The sequence below is a fragment of the Cuculus canorus genome, chromosome 7 (genome assembly GCF_017976375.1).
Source record: "Cuculus canorus isolate bCucCan1 chromosome 7, bCucCan1.pri, whole genome shotgun sequence".
Lineage (NCBI taxonomy): Eukaryota > Metazoa > Chordata > Aves > Cuculiformes > Cuculidae > Cuculus > Cuculus canorus.
Window position 1 is genome coordinate 35,098,368 of NC_071407.1, and position 27,437 is coordinate 35,125,804.

At 45.9% G+C, this 27,437-nt stretch overlaps 1 long non-coding RNA gene across 14 annotated transcripts in view; it reads right to left on the reverse strand.

Annotated features, from left to right (window-relative positions):
• The window catches only part of LOC128852648 (uncharacterized), a 126,392-nt gene that overhangs the window by 53,405 nt on the left and 45,550 nt on the right, over positions 1-27,437 (reverse strand). For 11 of the 14 annotated variants that reach the window (XR_008450602.1, XR_008450609.1, XR_008450610.1 and 8 more), the window contains 3 exons: positions 25,740-25,856; positions 21,712-21,872; positions 3,367-3,488 (listed from right to left, as the gene is read on the reverse strand). This is a non-coding gene — a long non-coding RNA (uncharacterized LOC128852648). The remainder of the gene's footprint in view (positions 1-3,366; positions 3,489-21,711; positions 21,873-25,739; positions 25,857-27,437) is intronic. The other 3 variants (XR_008450608.1, XR_008450604.1, XR_008450607.1) reach the window with 2 other exon arrangements.

The window sequence follows — 27,437 nt, forward strand, 5'->3', positions numbered from 1 at the left end:
CGCGAGCTGTATGTGTGCTCCCTGTCTGCCTCGCAGCCTGCCAGTCTCCCATCGTTTGCACTAGTAAAGTCACTACTTTGCTACTTCCCTCACACAAACACGAGTCGTGCTGTATGGCAGCAGTCTAGTTTTGAGCCAAGCAGGGCAAGGCAGCCCTGGAGATACAACCACAGGAGTAGGCAGCAGAGAATCCACACCATGCGGTTATCATAGAATCACAGAATCACAGAATCACCAGGTTGGAAAGGACCCACTGGATCATCGAGTCCAACCATTCCTAAAACTCTCTTAAACCATGTCCCTCAGCACTTCATCCACCCGTTCCTTAAACACCTCCGGGGAAGGCGACTCGACCCCCTCCCTGGGCAGCCTCTGCCAGTGCCCGATGACTCTTTCCATGAAGATTTTTTTTCTGATATCCAGCCTGAACCTCCCCTGGCGGAACTTCAGGCCATTCCCTCTTGTCCTGTCCCCTGTCACTTGGGAGAAGAGCCCAGCTCCCTCCTCTCCACAACTTGCTTTCAAGCAGTTGTAGAGAGCAATAAGGTCTCCCCTCAGCCTCCTCTTCTCCAGGCTAAACACCCCCAGCTCTCTCAGCCGCTCCTCGTAAGACTTGTTCTCCAGCCCCTCACCAGCTTCGTTGCTCTTCTCTGGACACACTCCAGAGCCTCAACATCCTTCTTGTGGTGAGGAGTCCAGAACTGAACACAGTATTCGAGGTGCGGTCTCTCCAGTGCCGAGTCCAGGGGCAGAATGACCTCCCTGGACACCGTTTCTGATCCAAGCCAAGATGCCATCGGCCTTCTTGGCCACCTGGGCACACTGCTGGCTCATGTTCAGTCGGCTGTCAACCAGCACCCCCAGGTCCTTCTCTTCCGTGCAGCTCTCCAGCCACTCTTCCCCCAGTCTGTAGCTGCATAGGGTTGTTGTGCCCCAAGTGCAGGACCCGGCATTTGGCCTTGTTGAACCTCATGCCATTGGCCTCAGCCCAGCGGTCCAGCCTGTTCAGATCCCTTTGCAGAGCCTCCTTGCCCTCCAGCAGATCCACACTTCCACCCAGCTTAGTGTCATCCGCAAACTTGCTGAGGGTGCAGAGGGTGTTTTTTATGGGAAAAGCCTCTATCAAACTCTGAGCAGCTTAAAGGAGCTGGTCCCAAGGCAGAAATCTTTTCAACGTGCAGCTCCCAAAGGCCAAAACTCCTCAACCTACAGCTCCCATCACAGGAAAGCTCTGCCAGTATTTTGGCATTAAATTGGAAACAAAAACCTCCATCTCGCACTATGTTTTCCCTTTCTGCCAGTCTCTGCTGAAGTATCATGAGGGAAGAGCTAACTCAGAGAGGAACAGGTTCCTCAGCCAAGGTAGGAACGATGGGCAAGCTAAGAAATCTTTCCCCTCCAAGATCGAGACAGGAAAATGTAGCATGGCCCTGGGGAGGCAGGTATCAGGGTGGCTCCCGGTGGTGCTTTTGGACTTAAGTCATCACACAGCCTGCTTGGAAAAATTACTTTCCTCTCTTTCAAATCACTCCTGAGGGGTCAAGGGCAACAAAAAACAACTCTGAGCTCACAACAGCAGAGAACTACCCTGAAACCGCAATCCTCCTTAGCAGGAGCACACAGAGCACAATCAGGGGCTCATCTGAGCTGCTGCCATACAGCATTTGTTGAAACAGAATTTTTAAAAAATATATTATACAAAATCAAAGTAATGATAGCCTATATGAGGCCGATGCTTACCCTGGTTTAAATCACTGGAAGTCAATTATAAAAGGAAGAAATAATCCAGGTTTGCAAGTAGAGGGTTAAAGAAAGTCAAATCAGCAACCTGGAGAAAATTGCTAGTTCAGTACGGGCAACAAGCACCGGTTAAAATAATCTTCTGGCAGCCATATGTTTTTCTATAGGTGCCCCATATTCTCCCTGAATACTGACTTGTTCTATCGTCTCACTGCAGTGCAGGAGGTGGTTCCTTCGCGGCTGAGAAAGCAGCTGGAAAATGGCTGTGGCATCCTGTCGACCTCCACCTCTCACACTTGTTTTGATACAGAAATTGGAAGCTTGGCCTCGCAACAGAGCTTAGTTTGTAAGCGCTGAGGACACAGAAGAAGGAAAGCCCAGAAGAGATCGGGCTGATTTACTAAGCACAAGCAATACGGCTTTTGTTTAACAAAACACAAAGCATCTCTGAGGAGGAGAAGGTACCACCACCTTCTCAGGGAATCTAGCATTTCTCCTGGGCTATTTTTTTTTTTCCCCTTTTGACCTATTTTCTGCATCAAGAGAATTTCAATTTCTCTCCAAAAGCAACTTGATACAGATCATGAGAAGAAAAAAAATGTGGAAAAAAAAGAGTTGGCGCAGCTTTTACTGAAGGAGATGCCTATAAACAGCTGTACTGGAGCATGTAATGCTTTCAGATAAAGGGTATTTGTTATTTTCTAAGAGACTTTAAATTTAAACCCGTAAGTTTTGCACTAGGCCTGAAGTTAGTTATCAGACTGACATGTCCTGATTAACCAAGGAGAATTAACCTCTCTGTGCAAAAAGAGTTGATTATTTAAAATAAATCAAAGATTCTTTTCCAGTTCAGATCACACAGTCGGTTATTTTAAGTCAATCCACGCAAATACATTTTTGGCTGCACATGCCCTGGCATCCCGCGGGCTGGCTAAGCTGCTCCACCAGCAGCTCCCTGCAAACCCTGGGCCTTCCTGCAGCCGGTTTTAGCCGGAGCCTTTTCCCCCTGCCAGGATTTACTGGGGAAGAGGCTGAGGAAGGGTAAAGCACCTCACCCTGGCTCCGATAAGGTGTGCCAGAGCCTCCACAGCCACAAGTCCTTCACTCTTTTCTCAGTCCCCTCTACCATCTCCCACTTCATGCCTCAGCATGAATCATACCGCTATTAACTCATGACACCATTAGCTTTTGCTGTCACCAGAGCTGACAATTCAAAAGGCCCTCGAGAGCCGTCTGCAGAGACACAATAAATGAGATCTCTTAATTAACACCTCCTTTAACTAAATAAATTAATTTTATGCAGCTGATATGTCGTGTCTTCACAGTTTGAGGGTGACTGAGTAGCTGGAAACGTCCCTCTCCTCTGAGCTGGTGGAAAGACTTTTTGCTTGACAGTGTTTCTATAAACAAACCCGGCTCCGAGGTGGCTGCGGGTGCGTGACAGGCAGCGAAGGGAGGTAGAGAGTTGGCTGGAAGAAGGCCAGCTGGCATCCCTCTGCTTCAGCATCCTTCAGCACGAGGCTCACAGGAGAAACACCTCTCCAGGACCAGGGAGGGGAAGAAACCCCTCTGCAAAGAGAGAGATGCGGGATGTGCACATTTGCATCCTTAGGCAGGGCAACTCACCTCCTTCTCTTCCCCAGAGCAAAACCAGTGGCGGCTATCCAAAGCAAGAAAAAAAGAGTCAGGATGCTTCACCTCTTGAGTGGAGACTCGTCAACCAGGTCTTGCAGTGACTGTTATAAAACCTACATCATAAAGATTTAAATAGAAAGGAGACTTAGGATTTCAGCCTGTAAGTATTTGATGGGCAAAGCAGACCCAACATCCTCAGCTAAATGCAAGCAGCTCCTTAACCAAAATTTAAGTGTGGAAAATGGCTACACATGGAGATTTCATATCCAGCATGTGGCTACTGATGAATCGGCTCAGACAAAACATTAGGTGTGGCATACCCTGGATTTTACACATACACATACCACCTTTCCAATTTGATCTAACTGCCTTCTCTACTGGCATGCACACGTGTACACTCTCTCTAAAATGCCTCTCGGAGAATACACTGTTCTTTCAGCTTTGTTTCTCTCTGTCTCACACACACACAGAGGCACACACACTGCCTTTTAACACATACACACACACTCACACACACACACACTCTCTCTTTCTCTCTCTCTCTCTGCCTTTTAACCCAACAAGCAGGGTCCCCCCATTGTGAAGAAATGAGACCTGGGCTGTGGTTTGCATACCCATGACTTATCTTCTATTAAGCAGCCCCGGTAACATGATAAAAGCCTCCTCTATGGCCTTTGGTGGCTGGGGGGAATAAAAGAAATTGAAAGCTTACCACTAAAAAAGATATTCTCCTCCAGCTCTGAATCACCAGTGCAGCCCTTGGTCCTTGAAGAAATGCAATCGTCCAAAGGAACAAACTCAAGGCCAAAATAAGATTGTATTATCCAGATTATCAACAGGACACCCTGCTGAGATGCAGCCAAGATTTCCTCCTCCTTTTCTTTCCCACAGTGAAGCATGACAGGGAGAAAGACTCTCCCTATCATTCTTTTTTTTTTTAAAGGAAATAAATTAGATTTTTAAAGAAGCTTGGATTGAAAGTCGATTTCCCAATTAAAAAGTGTAAGTTTTACAAATGGCACAGGATTTAAGCTGTGTCTGTTTGTGTACGTTGTAGAACCAATGCACCAAGCCCGAGTGCCGTGGTTGTCACTATTTTGACAGAAACTTTTCAGGTAACCTTTGGGAAAACCATTCTCCTGCTCAAAGCCAGTTTAAAGAAGGGATGAACAAAAAGCCTGTCTTACTGCCGAGTAAAACAGCACCAGGCAGCTAACATTGAAAGTTATTATAAAGTAATGTTCACTACCTTTGCAGGAGCAAGAAAAACAGTCTCCAACAAATCAGGGACTGATGCAGGTGGATTCTCTGATGTGTACTAAGGGGCTAGGTTGCTCTGAATTTCCCCCCTGAGGGGGACACCAACAACACCTCCTCACCTCTGAAGGAACTCTCTTACCTACAAATAAATCTTGACCTCTGCCATATTTGCAGCAAGTCCTATTACTTTGCAGTGGCTCAGAGCTAGAAGCTGATTATTACAAGTCAGCAAGATGCATTCTGGCTTCTTCGGCAATTACAGCTTTTAATGGCAGAAAAATCCACCTGTGCAAGCTATGAAAATAGATAAAATCTCACAGCAAAGCCTGCTCTACTCAAGATCCTACATCACTAGCAAGTCCCTGTATGTTCTGGGAATCTCCCCACCCTAGAGAGCAGGAGCTCTGGAAAAATCTGTAAGGTTTTCCTCCAAATCAATCTGGCCTGTGATCCTGGCTTAGAGGAGTTCTAGAGATGACTTTAATGCTGAGAGCCCATTGCTGTGTTGAACAGGATCGCACATAAAGTCGGATCAATGCTTCCATCATCTTGGCAATACGGTGCATGCCAGCAGCCACAAACGTGCACTCCGAGCCAAGCAACTCTCCACAGCAAGAGCAAGCGATGGCAAACAGGAAAAGGAAGAAAAGCGAATTAAAGCCCTTTTTGTGTAGCAGCGGAGCTACTTTCACACTTAGAGCACAGGAGGCTCATTCGTGATGGTGTTTTCACTTGGCTCTGGGATTCAGGGAGACTTTGTACCCTGCCACTGCAACATAATAGAAATGGTAGATGCTGGTCAGCAAGGCCAACGGTATCCAAAAGTACAACATTCATTAGAGCACATTTCTGCAGTGCATGAGATTTAGTGTTACAAGAAGATGCTGATTGCTTCCTCTGGAAAAGGGCTGGAAAGTGAGGAACTGCCAGGTTGGGTCAAACAGCAGCGTGAAGGTACCTGAGCTGCTAAGAAAAGGAGGTGTGGGGAATGGAAAGGAGATGTTTGAAGAGCAGTAAGGCAAAGATGTGAGTTGAAGAACAGTTGTTGGACAGGAAAGGTAGGAGAGGGACAAGGACCAAAGACAACTTGGAGGAAGGAAAGGAATTTGTGTGAGTAGCAGCAAGCAGTGCTGAGGGAGCTGCAGGAGCCCGAGGGCAAGGAGATGTTGGAAAGCCATCACAAAGAAGTAAGGTCATTGGAGGAGGGAGTGCTGGGGGTTGGCATCCGAACAAAATCAGACTGCACACAGTCAGCCTCAAAGTCTTTTAGGGTTTCTAAGAGCCCTATAACCACCAGAGAGGATTTGACGAGCTGAAAAAAACCCTCACCTTGTGTTTTTAAAAGTGTCTATCTCCTACTGCCGAAAAAGGAAGGGAAGAAGAGGGAGGGAAAGTGTAAACACCCCATAAAAATTGCAAGGGAAGGAAGCAATCAGGAGACACGCAACAGAACCCCAGGCTTGAATCACCTCTATTGATGGAAATAAAAATGAATTTGCCTGAATTGCTTCCTTCCCACATGTATATCGAGCCCATTCTTTGGTCTTTCTTACTCAAAGAGCTCTTAATTCCAGTTGATCCATGCCACCAAAACTTCAGAAGCCAAGAGGGTTCCCTGGGACACAAAGTTCCTATCGGCTTTCATGAAAATCTGTGTCTACATCAGCAAAGACACCCAGACTAGTGGCAGACCTGGACAAGAATATCAGCAAAGCCGTGATACTGTGCAAAGGATATCTAAAAGAGGCACTGGACATGTCAGACAGACCATGGAGTGTGATAGGAGTGTGGTACACGAAAGGCAGGGGCACAGAGAATATTGGGGGTGTGTATTTATATCCTTCCCCCCTCGCTACTCCTGCTGCTCACAGCACAGCTTGCTTTCTTTCTCCTGCCCTCTCTCTTAAGAAAAGTCATCCCTTTTTTCTCATCTTCTTGAGTAAAGTGAAGGGCTTGTCTCAGTCCCACCTAAATGCCAGGGCCAGAAGCTGTAATAAGCCAAATTGCCAGCACTCAGCTCAGCTTTTTAATCCAGATGTCTCTCCAAACACAGGGGGAAGACCCTCTAGCAGCTGAAAAAGGAACAGCTGCTACAAAGTTACTGCTTCCACGGGATATGAAGATATTAATTAAAGTTCATTTTTCAGCTAAAATAACCCGACCTCAAATACAGCCCAAAGTCCTGAGGGGAAATAAGCCAAAGGACAAAGCTGCGTGGGAGTGCTGGCGGGGCTGAGAGCCTGTGCAGCGCACTGCCATCACTGCCGTTCGGATGCCCTGAGATGACATTATCACTTTTATCCTCATCTCTCCTTTCCAATTCACAGAGAGTTAAGTGAGAGAAGTTTTTAGAGGGGCAGACAAGCACAAGTGCACTTCACCAGTGTTACCAGCGCATTGCCTATCGCCTGTAGTCACTGTTGCAGCTAAAAGCAGCAGTGATAGCCTCAAGGGAAGGACAGCGCAACCTTAGCTCAGGCAAAACCGGACACATCAAGGTCTGGGCCTCCAGCCCTATTGACATGGTGTTTCTTTCCCCCACCACTCTGGAAATGTTTCCCTTTCATTTGAGCAGCCCTTACTGGCTGTTTGAGAACGATGTTTAGAAGCTCACAAATTCCTGTATCTTTTTTTCTTTTCTTTTTTTTAAAAAAAAATAATATTTGAAACCTAATTTTTGGTTCCCTGCTGTCCTCATGGACACACCTCTGCTAAAAATGCAGTTTCAATGACATATCATTCATCCAAGGCCTGAGAGGGAGCAAAGAAATTGTTTACTCTCTCCACAAATAAGCACTGGAGAGAAAATATTCCCTCCCATTCCTATTATTTCATTAAACTAATTTTATGCATGAGGTGAGATTGCATCTTTAATAATAATAATAATAATAATAATAATAACAACAACAACTAATACATTTTTCTCCAGTGACAGCATTAGTGATGGGATTTTTCCTACCACAAAGTAGACCTCTCAAGAGAGAGAATCTAGAAGCCATCCAGTTAAAAATGCACCCTTAGCAGACAGAACCAGTGCCTGAATGAATTCATGAGGCCTTCTGGGTTATTCTGGTGCACAAAGGAAGACACAGGCAAACCTGTTTCCAAAGCAGCACCCTTCTGAGGGCCAATCGATATCCATAGGATCCACCCACGCAACCGGATCAAACGAGCAAACCAAGGCCCACTGAAGCACAAATTCACAGGTACTAACTTTGCTAAAACATAATCCTTCACAAGTCCAAAACACAACTCTGAACAGGGATGCCAGATAGCACCCTGCTGATAAAAAGCAATGTACAAAGTGAGTAATCCCCACATCACCTGCAGAAAGCTCTAGGACAACTCTACCTGGTCCTCTTTCCAAACCCCAGTTATAACAAAGAAAGGGAGATAGGAAGATAAAGAGCTAAATGAAGTCCTTGCAGAAATGCCAAGAAACGCAGAAGTAGCTTTCATTCCAAGGAGATCTCTCAGGAGAGAGTCTGACTGTTCAACACAAGGAGAATGATGGAGGGGGAAAAAGGCTTTTAGCACCTGTTTGCTTGCACTTATAAATTAGAAAAGAGGCAACTGCAGTTAGAGATGACAGTAGACTCCCATCTCCCCTTGAATCCTGTTCGCTGTCCCCTCTGTGAACTCCACACTTCATCAGGAGTGCAGCCAGGAAAGCTGCAGCCGCGAGAGGAGGGCAAAGGCAAGGGGAGTCACATCCCACTTCCCAACAAAGGCAGGTACAGAGGAGGTGCCGCCCTAATCACACATGCAGAGAAGTTCCCAAGAAAGGAAAGCTGAGAAACATATCGCCTATAATTAGAGGGCAAGAACCATAAATACAACAGTTGAATTAAATGCAGAGATAAGTCCAGAGCACAAAGGCAGAGCTTGAGCACCATCAGACCTCAGTCCTCAGCTACAGAATTTGACCAGCCCTTGAACCCGGTTTGCATTGTCACGGTGCTCAGCATTTCCAGCCAAAGGACTTCATGCACCCAAGAAGATGACAAGGGTTCAGCTGCCAAAATAATCCTGAGCGTGCAGCCCCCCACGCCAACAACTCACAGGAATAGCCCCTTTTTGCAGGAACAGGGATGGAGACATCTCCCTTCATCATTAGTTTTCAGGGTTGAATAAGTTTGGCGCTCATGATAAAGAGCAGTCATTTCAGAGAGCTGTTACAAGTAAGGTTACGGACACTGCTGTCCTCGAGTAAAGAACTCAACGCACTTTGTTAAGTTAGAGCATCTTGTGATTTCCAATCCAGTACACAAAGTCACGGAGCACAGGTCCCTTCAGACAGAGGCCAGAATAAAACAACTATGCCACACAGGAAGGTGTCCAAAACACCTCTTCCACCTGCCACAGGGCACCCTGAGCATCCAAGGCTTTTTATTAGGTGGTTATGACGACTACTGCAGAAGAGCAAGTCTGCAGCTGTAACCTCCACACCTCATCACCGAAGTGGCCCAGATGAATCAGCGAGGTCCACAGCAGCTCGCTGACCCTCCTTGGAGCCCTGCGTCACTTGGTTTTGCATCATCTAGCAGGAAAGGCCAGTGAAGAGAACAATGCCCTGAATGACAACAACCAACAAATAAAGACATGGAGAGGGGCAAAAGCAGCAGAATGATTTGCAAGCCCAGTTGTCTGGTCATACAAAGGACAGAAGACCACTGCAGCACACACAACAAGCTCTTGCTTTTCCCTCTCCTGTGGGGCACTGCAGAAATTCTTGTCCTGTAGGAGTAAGTTAAGGGTGTTGGCACCCATCATTGGTTCACAGGTAAGAAGTGCTTTAGACAACAGATGCTCTGGGCACCAGTTCCTCACTCCCACTTGAGGACAAAGAGAGCAACAAAGCTGGAAGCCATCGGTCCCCTCTGATGTGAAATTGCATCCACAGCCATTGCTCATCCAAAGAATCAAGCAAAGTTGTGCCAAAGATTTGACACCATGCCTGCAAAAGGCAATAAACACAACCAGGGCTGGAAGAGCTGCCTTGCCTGTCAAGGCCTGATTTTATAGCATGAGAGGAAAACTACCTCTGACAGCCTAGCAAGTGTGGCAGTGAAGCCATGGAGCAATGCCAAGGTGCTGTGACCTCCAAGTCCTGTTCAGGAGACCAGCAGACTCCTGTCCTTGCCCAGCAGGACAGAAGAGGAGCTGACCGCAGGCAGCAGTGGTCCCGGCTGGAGTCACCCTCCTAGCTAATTCCACTAACACGTGGAGAGAAGACACACCATCAGCTATTCTCTGGCTATTTTTAGTACCTGATGACTTTCCTGGAAGCACGCCACAGCAGCAGGTCACAGGGATGACTGCAGAAGGCACAAGCGTGGCCCCTTTGCAAGGACCGCACCAGCAGAAATAGATGCCAGCCCAGGCTTGAAGGGGTCACTGATAAACATGTGAACATACCAAGAGTGGGCTAAAGCCCTCTTCCTCCTTCCTCTCCTTTTTCCCCATTCGCCTCTGGAGCCGTAGCCAATGCCAGCCCTGGGCTCCCTGCCCACCACTCCGTCCCCACATAGCCTGGAGGAGATGTAAGGTTGGCACTGAAAGACTGGTTCATCTCAACGCCACAGCCAAGAGTTGGTCATTATTACTGAAGAGAGGGACAGAGCATTGCCCCTGAAACAGGATGAAGACAACAGCAAAAAGCCTCACAAGTCTGGTCCCAGGGTGAACTGGCCACTGCGTCGCAGTACCTGCAAGCAAATCTCATCAACCAGCCAGGGTGACCGCTTCCCACAGCCCTGATCGACACATGAGTTGTCTCAGCATCTCCTTGGCTGCTTCTGGTCATTAAGAGAAGGAACTCAAACTTCAGTAGGGATTAGGCTAAAAATTAGTGACATTTTCCTTTATACTACCAGATAGATGCACTGGAGAGTCATGAAGGCAGGCAGCTCAGCTGAGAGCTCCAGCAAGGAATTCTGCCTGGTTTTTTTCACTTTATCTAACATATTCCCCCCAAAATAGTCCTTAGGACAGCATCTTGGAGGAAATACCTTAGGGTAACAGCAGCAGGAGAAGATGAGAATCAGACCAGCCTCGTGTGGGAGAGCAGCTGGAGTTGTGTACAGAGTTGCCTTTGGGTTTCAGTTACCAAAGAATTATTGATTTACTTTTTGCCTGCACTCAGGGGGCTGCAAGTAAAAACGCTCCCATGCACTGCACAGCGGGGCTTGGGTGGTAAACTCTTAATGTTGAGGCACCCTTGCTGAGCAGAGCCAAGGTAACTCTAAACAATTTTAAGAGAAGGCAAAAGGATTTCAATATTCTTTTTGATACTTTAGGACACGAATGACCCAAGACAGGAATTGAGAAAAAAAAAAAAAGAAAAAAACAACAGGATACACAGCACTCTGAAGTCATCCTACAGATGAGTACAAGCTAAGGAGCTTGATTTGGCAGCGAGCTCAACTCACAGCCCAACTGCCTCATACTTGGCACACAAGGTTTGACCCGGTTGAGATCAGAATATGTAAAATTCTGACAAGTATAAAGCTGCCTTGGAGCCATACCCTATGGGTCCATGCCAAAAAAATGGGGGTTGGGGGAACAAGGAATTTGAAGGAGCAAGCAGAAGTCCTGCAAATTAAATTTGCAAATTAAACCAAGACTTTTCCAGGGCTGTCTCTGCTCATCTGTGGGAAGGCAGCTCAGGTGGCCCCTCCGCCCTCCCTTGGTGACCCATCCAGGGAGTGTGGGCACCCAGTTGCCCCTCAGTGTGGAGGGAAGCCAGGCAAAGCTTCCCACTCTGCTGAGAAAGTCCATGTCTTCGTCCTTCCATAAAAGTTTCATTCAACTTCACCTGCAGCCCAATTATACGTCTAAGCATTAAGGGAATGAAAAGCCTTGATGTGTGCAAATTGTTGCTTTACTAAATTAGCTCGGTTGCTTGCATTGTTTGGGATTATTTTTTTAATGCATTCTGAACTGATATCTTATCTATTCTGTTTTATGAAAAAAAAAAGGATTTATAAGAATGACTCTAAAACCTGCAAAAACATCAGGGAAAAGGAATAGAGTTTTACAAAAGATGGGCATTAACAGGGTTAGAGAAGCATGCTTTTGAGATGCAAGGCAGTGGGTTAGGAAATGAAGAATCACAGTGAAGGGGTTCTATTTTGGCTGCCTGATAACTTCCACATCTCCCTTCCCCAAATTCTACATGTGATAAGACTGCTAATGGTAACTAAATATATAATTGAAATGAAATGAAATGAAGACAGTGTAAAGTTCAAACAGATGCACTTGCTAGTCCTTTGCAAGAGCTGTGTGCATGCAGAATAGAAGCGTTAGTGTGAAGCTTTGCTCCCTCATCAAGAGGAATTGTTTGACTATCTGACGTAGCACACGTGCGGCTAAGGCTAGTTAAGCACTGACACTTGGAGAATATGAATGAAGGCAGGTGTTTTTAAAGGCCTTAGAGGAATTAGGTGCCCAAAATACACACAGGCAGGCATTTAATTCCCCTGAAAACCCTGTATTTCAACTACCTTGCTGAAAAGATTTCTTCAGATAATCCAGAAATCTTGCATAATACTCCACAAGATTTTTAATTTATTTTTTATTAGGGACATTTGGGATTTTACATCATGATTTGGTTTCACGAGGAATTTAGTCTTACACTTTCCTCACAAGGCCACCAGCCTTTTGCGATGTTTCAGAGTGCATTTCCCAGTTATTATGGCAATAAATGAAGAAGGGCTCTAGTCTAGTGTAATGGGTACAAGCTGCAAGAAAAGAAATCGCTTCTCTTCCTCACACCAACTCACATCCATCCACTGCCCATATTTTTAGTAAGAAGGCAACCTAAATTTATAAGATTCATTGCTGCACCTAAAAGAAACAGAAGCATCCAATCTTGTGAGCCAAGAGCATCACTGACACCATCCTGGAAACATCCTTGTAGACAAAGCAAGCTCAGCAACCTCACTGTCTGCATGCCCTTCACAACAATTTGAGGGAAACACGAAGAAAGGCACACAAAAAGTCAGTTAGGGTAATAAAAAAAATCTCTCATTTCCAGTCCTAATCTCAAAGAGCTGTGCAAATGGGGTATCAGCCAGAGCTCTGATGCAAACCACTGCCATCAACTTCCTGAGGCTGCTCAGCATCCGCGGCTCCCAGGCGTGAAAATGGGAGTATTTTGGATTTCCAAAAAGCCCTTCTCCATCAGTGGGACAGGTTATTTTCAGAGCCATATTGTGAAAGGCTGGAAATAGGCTCTGATGAACATTTTGTGCCTATTTAAACCAAGCAGGAAACAGCAGATGCCCTCCAGGGAGACTGTTACCTGTGTAGGGTTTGGCAGAGCCACCTCAGCTAGAGGACATCATCTGTCCCCTGTCTGACCTCCTCCATGCAAGAAAGACAAGTGGACAAAGAGGGACTGGGCACAGAGATAAAAAATTTAAAAGCACCAAGAATACTGCAGGCTCCTGACCACGAAGGAAAGTTATTACCGTTAGAAGAAAGCCACCTGCATCAGAAGGAAATGAAGCCAGCAACGGAGATACATATCAGGGGACGGGGAGAAGGGCGGGATGCAGTGAGAATTGGCATAAACATGAGGCTGAGGCAGAAATCATAGGAAAAAAGGGAAAGCAGAAGGAGCTTTAGGTTACAGGGCATCCCTGGTTCATCAGATCTGGCTCTCCTGCAAGCTCCCACTAAAAGCAGAAAGGGTTTTATCCCCTTTATTCCCACAGGGAGGCTGATCCAGGGTCTGATTGCTCTCTAATTGTCAGAAACAATCTTTCCATTTCTGGGCAGAATTTATTCTGGGCTAGTTTACGTACATTTGTTCTTGTGCCAACACTGTCCTCAGGCATAAATAGTTCTCCTTCACTGATGCTCTCCCCTCCCTGTCTTCCACCAATGTATTTATAGGCAGCTATCTTCCTCAGCTTACATTTTGCTAATTTAATTAAGTCAGACTTTCCTCGCCTTCCCCCTGAACACATGAGCTTCATTTCTTTTATCATGTTAGCAGCCCTTTCCCAGCTCTGGTTCTGGGGTCCAGCTCCAGCATCCCTTTGAGGAAAACACGAGCCATACAATCACCAACGGTGATCTCCCTTAGAAAACAGACGCTTGTGAGCTGAGTGCCTAATTGCAAACTAACAGAGACAGGCTCGTCTTTTATCCCATCAGCTATTTTGAATCAGTTAAAGATCATAAATAGTGCTCTGGAACACAAGCAGGTCCTGTAGTGCTTTGTAATGTATTCAGTTTACATTTTGGCTGAGTTGTCTCGCCATAATTATGAACCGTTCTTCTTTTTCCAATTACGCTACGCCGCTTTGTGAAACCATACGATGTCCGTCAGATTAAATATTATCCTATTTGGTGTTAGACAGCAGCTCAAATTGCAAAAGGAGAAAACTATGTCCAGCAGACTGGAGGACAATAAGAGGTTTCATTCCAGCTTTTCTCATGAAAGGAGAGAACTTGACAGCAGATGGCATGGGATGTAAATATTGCTGTTTCACTTAGCATTTGGGGAAGAAGTCAAATCCACGGACTTTGTAATGACTAAAGATTCTGCAAAAGTGGCAAAATGTGGCAACTACAAGAGCGAGATACATTTAGGTGATCAAGGTAAGGGAACTTGGATTCAAGAATCATATGAGAGACAGACAGCAAACGATTTGGATTATTTAATGTTCATTTCAGTAAGAGCTGGAATACCAGAAAAGCTTTCAAAAGATGGAAAAGCTTTGAAAGGTTGGAAAAGCCTTCAAAGGCTGGAAAAGCTAACATTACATCGATATACGTTCATAGGGTACAATGTGCAAATCCACAGAGCTTTAATGAAACTAGTCTTTACCCTATTTTGTTTAAACATTTGATTAACAACGTTAACGATGTTAGATCTTCCATGCCACTAGTATTTCTCATTTCCTAACTAGATGCAAGTATTTAACATGGTCTTCTTTCAATATGAGCGAAAAAAAGGACAGATTAATAAATTCAGCCAACTGCCTGAGCACTTGCCCAGGGTACAGCGCAAATCCAGCTGCGAGGCAATTGCCATCCTGTTTCTGGGATGTGGTTAGTTCCTGGACACGACATCTTAGAAAAGCAGGGACACAGACACTCGGCTTCTTTGCATCTGATAATAGGCTGACATTTAAATAAAGACCCTGTCAAAAAGTAACTCTGCTTTTCAACATATCCAAAAAATGTTTGTTAGCCTAGTAAACACTGGTTTCTGCCTTGTGTAAGCATGCTTTTTTTCCCTTCTCACTGATGACCTAGACCAGCTCTCCAGCTCAACAGAAGCTTTGTTGCAAAACAACAAACTCTTTGCACTCCATCATAGTCTCCTGTTGACAGCAACCAGTGCACGCTGTCCTTTGTGTCACCAAAAGCAGAGGCGAAGGGGTACATCATAGAATCATAGAACCACCAGGTTGGAAAGGACCCACTGGATCATTGAGTCCAACCATTGCTAACACTCCCTTAAACCATGTCCCCAAGCACTTCATCCACCCGTTCCTTAAACACCTCCAGGGAAGGCGACTCGACCCCCTCCCTGAGCAGCTGTTCCAGTGCCCATCCTTCTGTTTCTGTGTCCATTGACGCTAAGGAGGTGCCAGCACTCTACGAGGCAGTGCAGAAGAACGTAGTATTGCCCCCACACGCCATCACATCTCTGCTGAGTAAGGCATTATTTTAATACTGTATCCCTCTATGACTCCTTGCAGGACTGGGTACCATTTCGTGGGATGATTTTTGATCACCTAGCAAGTAAGACAGGCTCTCTCCCACTAAAACAGAGGAGAAAAGGTGCAGCTGGAGACCAATTTGCTGTAGCACAACAACCAGAAAGAGCAGAGAAAAATGGAAACATCCTGAAAGAATCCCTAGTCTTTCAATAAATAAGGAAAACTATTGTAAGATGTAAAATAGTCAGGTGTTATTTGTCGGAGAGCAAATCATAGTGGGATGCAATAGGGCCAGAGGAACAGTTGTGTCCAGCCACTCCTCACTTCTTTGGAGAAATCACATTTGGTGCTGGCTCAAGGACACAAAAGCCAGAACCATTTCCAGCAGCATTAGAAACACAACCAACACATCAACCATTTGTCAGAATTGCAAAGCTAGCAGGAAAAGAGAAGGGGAAATATGTTCTTTTCAACCATCTCCACAGGGGATTTGCAGAGATCGGCTGTTAAAAATAAAGGAAACAGCCAGTATGCTCCAACACAATTCACTTCATTTGTGATTTTGCACTTCTGGGTTGCTGAAGCTTTTCTGAGCCAATAATTTCTGCTAAGAGAGAAGTGCCCGCTGCAGAGGACTCAAGATGGTCTTGTAATGAGGTTTCTTTCAGCTAGAAACCAGCAAATCTAGCACAAACACTTCCTAGCTAAAGAAAGATTATTAATACCAAGAGAGCAACTGCAAAGCATCCAGCGCTGTTGAAATATTAGTTTTTAATTGCGTCACTGCGATTCCCTATAACCTCTGCCCTTCTCCTGCAAGACACTCAAAAGGAACCTATGCTCAGGCTGTCCTCTGTGCTATAGGGGTGGCCAAGATTCCTGCGTCCCCTCCGGCGCTGCTGAGGAGGTGGCAGGGCTGGTGGAGATGGATGGCCAGCCCCAGGGTAGTGTGATTGATTTCCCTCGTTAGCCAGAGCGGTTAAGTGGGACGGAAGCATTGCCGCACAGCCAACGGCAGCCCAGAGAAAGGGTGAGGGAAGAGCACTTTGTCTCGCTCAAGTTCGATGCAAGCAATATGTTCCCAAGCATGACGGTGGGCAGAAGGAGGTGTAGAGGAGCTGAAATCCCGTGCTGCTTCCAGCATGGAGCTTAATGCACTTATGCAAGGGCTATGTGTCACACCACAGCTGAGGAGCCAGGTAGGATGAGCTCTTCCTCACACAATAAATTGGTTCTCATCCTTGTTCCTACTACAGTGAGCTTTCCCCTTCCCATATATGAAGCACAGGTGAAATTAAGGCTCAAACACCTGGTACTGTCCAAGTGTGGTTCAGCAAAAGGATCTCTTTGTGATAAAGCAAGATATGCCCCTGAGTTGCCACCAACTGTCTTGAGTTAACACAAACAGAGCCTGTCCCGAAAGAAAAAGTTCCAATAAAAGTTTCTTTCTAAGTTACTCAGCTCTGTTTAGGTCTTGAGATCAATCCTTATTTTTCATTTCCATATTGCTATCACTCCGAAAGAAAGCATTCCGTGAGAACTCAATGCCTGTAATGTTGAATCCAAATCTTAGGGTGAGGATGCAGAGGGGAAGAGTAAGAAATCACTAGAAATACCGCCTCTTCCTATGGAAAATCATCCTGCACTCTCAGCTTTAAAGGTAGGTTAAAATTGGTTTGCCCTGGGGTTTGGTGACTTGAGGAGAGTATTTTGAAAATCAAACAAAGGCACCAACCGTCACGCTGTGACACCTGCGGCGTGATGGATACGTGAAACAATCACTAAACACGGCTGCCGTGGGTCATGAGAGAAATGAAATACGGGAAATAGTAAATCAGCATGGACGGGAGGAGAGAGCACCGGAGGGGTACCAGCCCTGTTGCCTTCAAGGCAGGTTGCCAGAAATAGTAGGAAGCCACTTGCTCAGCAGGCATTAATGGGTGCAGAGAGGGGAGTCCAGCTGGATTTTTCATTCCTTCCCCCAAACCAGCTGCATCACTTACTCCAAAGACAGACAGGAGCTTAGCTAAACACATCACTCCAAACGTGCTGAACTCTTGCCGAGCCCTTGCCTTCCACCGACATCCCTGGATCTAGGGAGTTTCTCAGGAAAAACTCCACACTGGCTACTTTATGTCCTGACATATGGCCGTGGTAGGCTCAGCCCCTCGCTCCGAGGTGGGGAAGCGGTCATCTGCTTGTGCGTATAATTGTGCACGTATATAGGTCACCGTTGGCTCGTGGGTCCGGTGGAGACACGTATGCATTTTTCTTGCATCCTTAGGCAAGCTGGAAAATGTCACTTACTCGCTAGGCAATCACTAAACATTTTGCTGCCCTAAGTGACCACCTGCTCCGCGTATGCAGCTCTGCGGCTGTGGGAGCGGGCTGCAAGCACGGCTGTAGGACTGAGAACAGGTTTCTCCTTTTTTAATACATTTTGCTTGATTTTTTTGTTAAAGGCACACAGAGTGATTGAGAGCCCAAAAATGGGGCAAACGTCCCTACCCACGTACTCATCCTTGTTCTCATCTGTGCCTCTGCAATATCCTTCACCTCCCTTTTTGTTTTAACCCTATAAGGGAAATTCTGCCTGCTGTCTGGCTTTCTAACAGCAGCACCATAAACCTTTTACTCGAAGCTGACGCCCAAACAAAGCCCGCTAAGCAGAGAAATGCCTGCAGAAAGTCTGAGAAGATTTTGCACATCCCAAAGGCAAAGCCTTGACGAAGGAGGGAGGGTGGTGTCCCTTTGCAGCCCGTATCTACATGCAGAAGGAGTCACACACGTACCAGAGGGGCTGCTTTTTCTTATTCCTGGCTCCTCCATCCTTGGGAGGGAACATGAACATCTGGCACAGGAGTTCAGCGTGATTCACAGACAGGTGTCTGCTGCTGAATCCCATGCTAATTAATATAAGTGAGTTTGAGGAACAGGCTCAGAGCACCATTTGGAGCTATCACCCCGTGGCGAGCATGGCGCCACGGTGCACCAGGATGCGAGTTCTTCCTGACTGGTGCATGGAGACATGAGGAGATGAAAGGGATGGGCCTAAGCTCAGAAGAAAGGAGGGGGAGTCTGAGCAAAGCCGTCGCTCTCCAAGAAGGCAGAGGGCAGCTGAAGATGCTTCAAAAGAAGGACCATGCTTTCTATCTCCTAGCAACAGATGCCAGAAAAAAAGCCAAGAGAGATCGTCAGAAGATGGTCTTGGTTGAGGAAATGAGGGGTTTGCCAAGTCTCATCCCGATGGGCCCCACCCCTCCTTACAGACACCAGCACCAGCACCTGCAAGCCAGCCAGGCTGCTTTTTGCCACCCGCGGCCCATGTAACAGGTTTGGGTGTTTTCAGCCCCACTCGGAGCACCTTTCTTGCCTTCTCCCCTGTAGGATCCACCCAGCCCAACCTGGGGCAATAGAGCCACAATTCAGGCTGCAGCCAGGCACAGGCAGCCAAGCAGCTCGGTAGCTAAATGGGGGATCCCAAAATTATGCATAGGATGGTGCTTAGCTGGGAGTGAGCTCCCTGCCCCTAAAGGTCTTCTACTGCTCAGTATTTTGGACTCCATCTGCTTCCAGGAAGCTAGATTCACCTTTGAGTAGCAAACAGGGCAGTATTTACAGCCCCCAAAGCATCTGGCACCAATACATTTTAATCCATCAGGAAATGGTTGGAGGACACCATACTCAGTGCTTTTAAAGACATTAAGGGGGGGGGAAACCCTGTGTCTACAGGAAAAAATGCCCTCCCCCCACTGCTGTATCAATTACAGAAGATGCATTAAAAGGCTTTAGTAATGATTTCTTGTCAATAAACTGAATCTTCAAGTCCCAGTGTCCTTACTGAAACTCTCCTGGGAGCAAGATGTCCCAGCAAAAAGGGACACGCCACAGATCCGACAGCAAAGACAGAGGAAAGATAATAGAAAAGAGATATTAGGATGAAAAAAAAAGATCAGAGGCAGCAATCTGTATGAACACAGATAGATCACGAGTTTAAAGGAAGGTGATTCTTCACTCTACGCTTATACAAATTATTTCTTTCCCTTCACAGCTCCCTCCTCCCCTCTCCCCTGATGATTTGAAGGCTTCGGGAGCTGCAGTAAGTGTGACTGTTTTTCCATGCAAGTCAGCCAAAGATTTAAGTAGGCAGGAGGAAAACACTCTTTTTTTTTTCCATCAGTGTTCAATAGAAAGAGTAAAAAAAAAAAAAAAAGAAAGAAAAAAAGAGGAAGAAAACAATCAGAATAAAATCAAAGCTAGGAATCGTTAAAAGAAAACAACCAAGAACATAAAAAGCAGAGAGACGGAGTGGAAAAATATGGAAAAATATACTCAGGCGATCCTTCCGGCTCTGAGCCACTCTTTGACACTTTTCAGGTGTGTAAGGTCTTAATGCAGAGATTAAACTGCAGACTGCAGAGCTGGAGATGGGCAAGCTGGCCTGGGAGGAATCTCCTGCACACCGGGCAAGATCTTCTGATAATCCCCAGGGAGAGCTAAGGAGGAGAGTTGGCCGATGCATTTGCTCAGTCCTTGGGTGATAAAGAGGAGGGAGCGGAAGGCTGCTGCTGGTTATGATAAGGCTGCTCTATGAATGCTGATTATCTGCCTGGCCCCAGCTTGCTAATCCCGGTCTCTAAGTCCAAACCCCTCTGCCTGACCCCATAACTGCTCTTACAGGGCCAGTGCTGTTTGACGCAGACGCCTGTGTTATGGGTGTTTTGCAATGCATCCAGGCACGCTTGCTAGCTCAGTTTTCTAAGGAAATGGAGTACACGTGCTCAGATCATCTGTCTGTCTGTCCCTTCACTAATCATTTCTGAATCTGTTAGTCCGTTTTGACTACATCCGAAAAGAACGGAAGAGATCCTTTCAAAAAAATCATCATTGGGTACCACAGATGTTATCCTCCCTGGTGAAAGCAGACAGAGGGGACATTTTTCTGATTCAGATAATGTCAGCAATTGGGAATTTTTCCCTTGATAAACTCCAGAGAGTTTAACAGAGACACGAGACATTGCAGAAAGGAGGGTTCCTGTCCTTCCTGGGCTCCTAAGACACCCCCAGCTCACAGGAATGGGAATATTGCGGGATGAGGATTTGGCCGATTACTTTTTTTTTTTTTTCTTTCCAAGACTTTCCTTTTTTCTTTGCCACGAAACATTGCCTGGAGCCCATCCAAAGCTTTCCAGGAGCACAGCATCTTCAGAACGCATGCCTTGCAGCTTCTCCATTCTTCTTGACATTGTAAAACTGTCCTATAAAAGCAAAATTAAGGGCTTCGGTGCTGGCCACAAAGCCCTTACCATGGCCGTGTTTTCTGTTGTGTGCAACTCCAAGACAGAGGGTGGGGGGGTGAAAGGAGGGAGAGAGCTTTATGCATTAAACTTCTTTATAAATCTTTTGAAGGTATTTCGTCACTTCCTAACATTCCTCTACAAAATCTACTCAGCTACATTTACAAATTATAAAATCAGCTTGATGTGCAGGGTTCCAGCTAATGGCACAGCTAAATCTAGAGTGCGGAAAGGTTAGATGCTTCTCCCTTCCTCAAGGTGGAATTTATTTTGCAGCATCTTCATGCAGGGAGCAGCACCCACCCTGGGGTGGAAGGCTTTTCCCTCCCAAATCTGAAGCCAAGTGAGATGTTACCACTTACTGGAGAGCTTTGGAGAAGCTGCATCTAAATAAAATAGATAATATTTTAGGAGCAAATAAAGCTGGATGGCTCAGGGGAACCTCTGAGGTCCACAAAGATGGAGCATTTCTGGTCAATTAGGGAACACAAGACTGGAGAACTTAAATCCCACAGGAGATAATTTATGCATATGGGATAGAGGGAGGTGCAATATTAAGAACTTTTCAAGGAAAAGAGACAGTTTTCATTACTCTCCTTATTTTTTTAAGACAGATGTCTGCCTCGCTCTGTGAGGACGATGCTAGTGCTAACCAGCTAACTGCATCTGAACATGACAGAGGTGCATTTTGTTATGCATCTAGGACGCAAGATGCCTGGCAGCTGTGTTACAAGTGCTTGTTACCCTACCACACTGTTCAGAGAAACACTGGGCAGCACCAACCTAGTTCCCAGTGGTCTCTCCAATTTCTTAGCTACAGCCCAAGACACTACCAATACAGTGCTCTGGAACAGTGCTAAAAGGACCATTAGAGGTCCAGAATAAATATTAACTCAGCACAGCTCAGCATAGCTACAAGGAAGGGAGGGGGTGATACGTTTCTGCCCTTTCTGCACAGAGCCTGTGCCCATTTCTGCCCCCCTCCTGCCCTGCTTTGTCCTTTACCACCACTCACATCCCCTCCTCCCTGGTCTTGGTCCTTCTCTGGACTCCCCGGGCATTACCTGGGGTGCAGAAAGAGGCTTGATGTTCCTCACCTGAATCATGGGCATGCCGCCTGCTTCCCCATGCAGTCCAGACCCGTTAAGAGGGATCTTACAGCTCATCAAGGTCACCTCCTGATGCGTTCGGCCACTTGCTAATCCTGGCACTTCTGGGGATCAACGTTGCAGGGGAACAGCAGTCCCCCCAATTAAGTCTGGAGGGAAAAACAAAGGCTAATCAGCCTCAAGCACAAGAGAGATGAAGGGAACAAGTTTCTTCAAGGCACATTCTCAGCTTTAGTTCTTTCCTCGCGTTTGAAAAAAATAATTTCCTGCTGTAGAGTATTAATCACCACAAGTCAGCCTCAGCAAGACTTATCCGTGAAGCTATGCAGGGACTGCGAGGACACTGTGTTATAGCAGGATTATTTACTTTTATAACCTTTACAGAAGCAAGAGATAAGTACATTACAAAAACTTGCTCGCAAACAACAGCGGCAACTGCCTGATTCATTTCTGCGCCCTCTCATTTGTGCACGTGTGCCGAAAGGGCTGATGCTCCGGTTGCCACTGTGAGCCTCACAAAATAGAACTGCCACTATGCAGGGGGGTCTTTGGAGGGGAGTGGATTTGGAGAGTGGCTTTTTAGCAGGTTTGCCTTTCAGAGGACCTGTCTCCTATCCCACAGGGCACTGGGACTCAGGACCAGAGGCCACCCAGAGTTGCCATGCGCCCCAGGAAAGTACCTGATGGCACAAGACGAAGCAGCTTGTGCAGTGCGACCCTCAGAGCCTCCCCATTACTCCCCTTGGGTTTTCCTCTCCAGCAGGCATTGGCCACCAGCAGAAAGCCTCCTAAGCAGCTCTCAGCTTTCCAGTGGCTCAGGTCATTGCACACCAAGATTGAGCCTGCAATCAACTGAGAGTCCTCCCCCCAACGATGAACCCCATCTGACCTGCAGATCCAAGCATGATGCATCCCCTGAGCAAACAAATGAGCCAGCTCTCTTCTCTGCCACCCTCTTTCCTCTTCTCCCCGCACCCTGATGCACAGCTGAAGTTAGTTGAGCATGTGGGATCCACACAGAGCAACCTGCTCCATGCTTCCCAGCAGGTTTTCACTTGAGGGGCAGCTGCACCTCTCTGCATTTTAGGTGAGGTAATTGTAAATCGTCGGCAAATTCAACAGCAACAACTGTGCTGGCAGTGACTTCAGCCCCGCAGTCTGCTGGGCGCATCCTAGAACTGCTTCAAGATCAAATGGCATGTGGGAAAAGCAAAGCAGTTATCCTTAGTCTTTCTGCAATGAGCCAAACCTTGAAGTGAAAATGCTCTTACATCCCTGATTTCCATTTGTGCCTGAACCTGTGCCTTGCACCCTCTGGATTCATCTCCCATTTCTGCAGAGCTCTGTGGGTGACATCCTGATCTACAGACATTTAAAGGAGTCTTTGTTTACAAGATAAGAGCCACAAAATGCAAATAAAAAGCCCCAAATAGCGCAAGATCAAACAGGGTCCGTATCTACCCTTTCAAAGGCATCCAGGCTGTAAAGCTCGCTATAAGCAATGGTTTTGTTTGCAACATTAGATATGATACCAAAAGCATCTTCCACGTGAAAACAACATGCATATGAGTTTGTTTATGTTATAACTTTAATCTTTCCAATAACAGGACTTTAAAGCTTATTTTAGGCTGAAAAATTAATACTAAGTAATGAATCAAGGCCTTAAGAGGCAGATAAGCAGCAGGGAACCATTGCAGAGGGTGTACTCCTGATTTAATTAAAGTCTTAAACATACTCCAAGAAACAAAATCCATCGACCCATCAATATGATGGAAAGACTGTAAGTTCCCTTAAACTCAACCAGCCAACTCATGAATCTCCTCGTTGGGAAAGAAAGGGAAAATGCAGTATTCTTTCACTTAATTCTTCAAATCAGCAATTTCCATACAAGCATGAGCCTTTTTCCTGCTCCCAGAACACACTAATGGGAGTTATACCTGTGCAGTGAGCAGGAAGGAGGCTTCAAAACCTTCTCATAGCAGGGGTGCAGCAAAGCCCAGGTCCCCAGTACCCATCCTGCAGCTCAGGCTACATGTCACCTCCCTTCCAAATGCTCTTCCTCCAGCAACCTCTGTGGCATCCAGTTTTTTTTGGTGTCCCCAGCCATGCAGAAAGTGATCCAAGATACCTCCAGGCTCTGCTATGCTGGCAGGAGTTATTTTAAGGCATCCCTCTTCTGCACTAGGGCAGCCTGGGGACTGCTTAGATGTCACTATCCTTCCCATTTCTCCTGGTTCTCACTGGTGGCTCATTCTCCATTTTAAGAGCAGCACAAATTCAAGTCTCAGTTCACGGATGCCTCCACCCGGAATGATCATGACATGGAATATCTGTGCAGGCACCTGAGAGTCAGAGGAGATGGACACCCGAGACAGGAGGACTTCCCAAGCTGGGCTTCACCCAGGGACTCCAGCAGACCCTACGTTTAAGTGACCTCCATGAAGAAGCCTTTGAGCATCCCTAGTTCAGGGGGAGAGATGGCCCATCCCACCTGAAAGCAGAGAAGCCGAAGGGATTTCATCATTAAGCATGCAAGTAACATCTTCCTGAAGCAGAGCTTGGGCAACCAAATGAAAAAAGCAAATATTTGCTAGAATGAAAATGTCAAACACTTGGCAGCTTTCCTTTTGCCGTGTGTTTCTGTTCATGAGGGCTTCACCCAGTTAATAACCATGTAATTCAAGGGGTTTTGTTATTTTTCAGAAGAGAAGAGGGATTGGGGAGATGCGGTCGTTCCAAGGCAGCTCAAGACAAAGTTTTGCTTACTTCTTCCTAAACAAAACATAAACCAAGGAGAAAACAGGAGCAGAAGTTCACTAGGGAAGTACCTTTTTTTTTTTTTTTTTTTAAAGTTAGCATTAGCTTCATTTTGGCTCCAAACATCACTTCAAAAAGTAGAAGTCAAAGCATCTCATTTTAAAAATGCACAAAGAAATGGTTTGATTTTTTTGTTTTGAATTGCTACTTTCTGCTGTGATTTTTATCTGAGTTCAACACAAATAATTTTTCAGCTGACCAGAAGCCCTGTTTTTCAACAAATGCATTTATGGATGCTTAAAAAAGAAAGTCTGCTTCTTTAGCCTGTATTTGTGCAAAACCACTAATTTTTAGTTGGTTGCTTTCTGTTAGAGATAATCACACTAAACAACTTGCTGAACAAATGATCCTTCTCACAGGTGTATCAAAACGGCTGATGGAAAGAACAAAAAAAAAAAGTAAGATGGTGCATGAGAAAAGGAAATGTATAAACTGTGTATAGATACAAACCACTAGAAATATTTATAGAAACAGAGTACCAGCATTAATAGTTGTATGCTTGTGCTAGCAATCCGCTTTTTGCATTTAGGTTTCACATCTCATGGCACTGCATACGTACCTCCCTGTAATCCAAAAGCCTCAAATTAAGAAGCCTAATTTTATCTGGAAGAGCTCGGAGTGACCTCAAGAACAAGCACTCTTCACTCAGAGCCAGTGTTGGAGTTCCTTTCTCGCCGAGAGGAGCGTTAGTCCCCTGGGGAACCCAGCTCAAAGGCCTGGGGGACGGCTGCTTCACTTCCTCGTTAAATAATTCTGACTCATGAACACATCAGAAAACTTGCATTGTGGCCTTTGACAGTTTACCTCTATAAAGGCGAAGTTTGTCGAAGAAATCATTTTCTGCAAATCATTCACGCGGCATTAGTCATGTTTGTCCCTTCCTTCCAGCCTCACGGAGACAGCTCCAGTAATTTGTATTATTTTCATTGCCTTCCCCATACTCTCATCTATCTTGACCAAGTGAACTTACAACTTTATCTCATCTTCCTGCAGTGGCGGATCAAGACAGGACTGCTTGTCCTAGCTGAGAGGAATGGGTTTCAATACAATTTTCATTTTTTTCTCTTGCGGATAACATAAATGACCCTAATGTCCCAGCCCAGGCTAGCTCATAGCCTTCAGAGGGGTCTGACCAACAAGGAATAATGGGCATAACAGCATGACTGAAAGGTCAAACCTTGTTGATTTTATTTACTTACAATTATTTTATTTAACTCTGGCCAGCTTCACCTTCTTGGTTTTTTTAAACCAGCCAAACTACCTCCAGGCATCTCTCGTGCCCACCCATCTCCTTAAGCCACATGCAAAGTAAAGCACTGAAAAAAAAGATAAATATCATAAAGATGCTCTTAAAGGTAATCTCAAAGTCGCTTGCCCTTCTACACCTCTGGGCCCGTGAGCACACCCCTCCTTGGGTTACATCCTAGGGTGAAAAAACAGCTTTTGAGGAACTTATCCCTACAAGGCAGAATGTCCTAAACCCCTGACATTGCTCCCCCTCCAAACCCTGGCATATTTCTAGAAAGTCTGTACATTTGTAACTGGCTGCTTAGTAGGGAAATGCTCTTTCTGAGCCATCTCCACCATCTATTTTCTTCTGACATAAATATGAATTAAAGTTATGGCTCAGTACGATCTTCCCAGGAAAAAAACTGTAGATTACATCAATGTGACCCATTAAAGCAATCTTAAATACCTACTGATGGTTCATTATTGCAAGTTACTTTCCTTCCTGATGTAGAATTTATTCAATATATTGGAGGGGAAAAAAAGTCTACAGGAAGGCATTGTCTGTGCACTGCATTAGTAAAAAGGGACATTGCAAGGGATAGAGGAATCTCCATTTATTCAACTCTGCTGGATGAATGAAGCGGTGTAGGCCATGGGAAAACTTTAATTAACAAAATTTAACGGGAGCGAGGACATCCTTATCCCATGCAGCAACAGATCATACTGTGTGGAATATGAGAAAACATGCATAAAATACTATGCCTGCCTGAAAATACTCAGACACTCAAGAAACCTGAGGGTTAAACCATCTCCTGTTGTGTGTAGTACATAGAGCAGAGTGCATAGCATTGTATCCAGAAGCAGTGGGTAATCACTTATGGGATCTCCCACAGTGGCTTTATGGAGTGATATAGGTCAGAGGATACATGGTTGTGGAAGGGACCAGTGCTCCGGCAATGAAGGGACTTCCCACACAAGAGGGGCCAGTGGCTCATACCTAACTCATACATCAAATACTTAATTACTTTAGAAGTTTGCGGCTGCTTTTATGACACCTTTGCCCCACTGCAAGGCAAGACACAGCACGTTGAGTTGAAAGTTAGATTTAGGTGCAGAAGAGGAGATGGAGGACTCCTCAAAGCATTGTCACTCACTCCTTCCCCATCCCCTGCACAGAAATCAGTGACAGAAGGCGGCTGTCAGGCTCTTCCAGCTCGGGGGAGATGGGACTCCACGAGCCCTAAAAAAAGCCTCTCTCTTCCTTTATTTTACGCATTGCCTCTGCATCCGTACAAACATTTTGCTGTAAGTCAAGACTAGAGGGCTTTTTTTTTTTCTCTTTTCATCAATATCACAGAATCACAGAATCACCAGGTTGGAAAGGACCCACTGGATCATCGAGTCCAACCATTCCTAACACTCCCTTAAACCATGTCCCTCAGCACTTCATCCACCCTTTCCTTAAACACCTCCAGGGAAGGTGACTCGACCCCCTCCCTGGGCAGCTGTTCCAGTGCCCGATGACTCTTTCTGTGAAGAATTTTTTTCTGATATCCAACCTGAACCTCCCCTGGCGGAGCTTCAGGCCATTCCCCCTTGTCCTGTCCTCAGTCACTTGGGAGAAGAGCCCAGCTCCCTCCTCTCCACAACCTCCTTTCAGGTAGTTG